The sequence below is a fragment of the Folsomia candida genome, unplaced genomic scaffold (assembly GCF_002217175.1).
Source record: "Folsomia candida strain VU population unplaced genomic scaffold, ASM221717v1 Fcan01_Sc051, whole genome shotgun sequence".
Lineage (NCBI taxonomy): Eukaryota > Metazoa > Arthropoda > Collembola > Entomobryomorpha > Isotomidae > Folsomia > Folsomia candida.
Genome location: NW_019091243.1, coordinates 48,502 through 49,850, shown reverse-complemented (window position 1 = coordinate 49,850; position 1,349 = coordinate 48,502). Strand labels below are relative to the sequence as shown.

Here is a 1,349-nt window from a genome sequence, read left to right as displayed (position 1 = left end):
GGATCGCCTCTATTACAATGGAGTGACGCAATTTGATGTCGCCCAGTTGGCGTCTCCTAAAGCATGATTGGGAAATGAGTGGGGGCAGTACATATTGTCCTGGACGTTAGGGGGACTTGTAATGATCTTATGTGTTCTTCTACGGAATTTTTGCGAATGTAGATTTTATTGGATGTGATAGAAACCTAAATAATTACGAATATCTTGTCTGTTTGAAGTTCAAGAGGACTGAACACATTTTAATTACGGGACATATTTTGCTATCGAAGTATAATAAATTTCACAAGCATTGAAATTTTGACAATGAAAATAAAAATTCGAACACCCTGTACAGCAATTTTTTATCATGACAGCTTTTTTTATTATACAAATGTTGCGGAGAATAAAAATATTCCAAATAAAAAATGTTATGCTGCTTGCGTTTCATCTGGTATTTGCCAAACTAAAAAATAATAATGAGTCTGAATCCAAGCGAAAGTTACGTTAGTGGATTCTCACCTTCACGAATTCAGGACCGATATGGCGACCAGGATCGCAAGAATCAAACCCGTCATGGCAGAATTGAGTGACGCGGAGCCAGGGGAGTTCCTGATGCAGGTCCCACCCGTGCATACGGCGCCATTGATGCAGCATTTCGACCCACAGCATTTCGACCCAGTCTGGCAGCAGTAGTCGTTGTGGCAGTCAAAGTATCCTGGAGGGCAGGATTCCACGACACGGCAGGTACCGCCATAACAGCTGGCGCCATTTATGCAGCACCAGTTCCCACAACAGATCGATCCACGGACACAGCAACCAGACAAATCGGCACAGAGGTAGTCGCCAGGATCGCAGGCTTGGTTGGGATTCGATTTTGAGTCGGAGAATACACCAGGGGTCAGAGTTTGGTTGAAATATATGGCGGGGCTGTCATTTTGAGTAAGACAAAAGTGTGGGAGGACGACGAGGAAGAAAGCGAAGTAAAGTGAGGGATTCATTTTTAACGGTACGAGAGAAAATAGATGATGTTTGTGCCGTTTAGGTATGGGAAATGGTGGGTTCATTCCTTCGCTTTTTGTATGCAATTTTTGCAGACGGACCAAATTTAGCAGAATCAAAGTGTCGGATAAAAATAATCTTTTTGACATGGCTTCATTGATTGGTTTGGGCATCCGGTGGTGATAAAGGAGGCAGACAAAGGTCAGGTGGAGTGGTTATGATTCGGAAAATCCCAACTAATCAGAGTTATATAAGTGAAATAAGTAGTTATCTAAAATTTGATAAGTATACGCAGTGTTCATTCCAGTACGAACTTGTAAATAATTTTGCTGGCATGAGGGACCTCGGATTTTAACAATTATTTTGAAAAC

At 41.9% G+C, this 1,349-nt stretch overlaps 1 long non-coding RNA gene across 1 annotated transcript; it reads right to left on the bottom strand.

Moving 5' to 3' along the window:
* Nucleotides 1-337: 337 nt before the first annotated feature.
* On the bottom strand, nt 338-1,016 carry LOC118433420. The gene is made up of 2 exons (XR_004833368.1): nt 499-1,016; nt 338-442 (listed from the first exon to the last, which is right to left on the bottom strand). It is a non-coding gene; the product is annotated as an uncharacterized LOC118433420 (long non-coding RNA).
* Between the last annotated feature and the right edge of the window lie 333 nt (nt 1,017-1,349).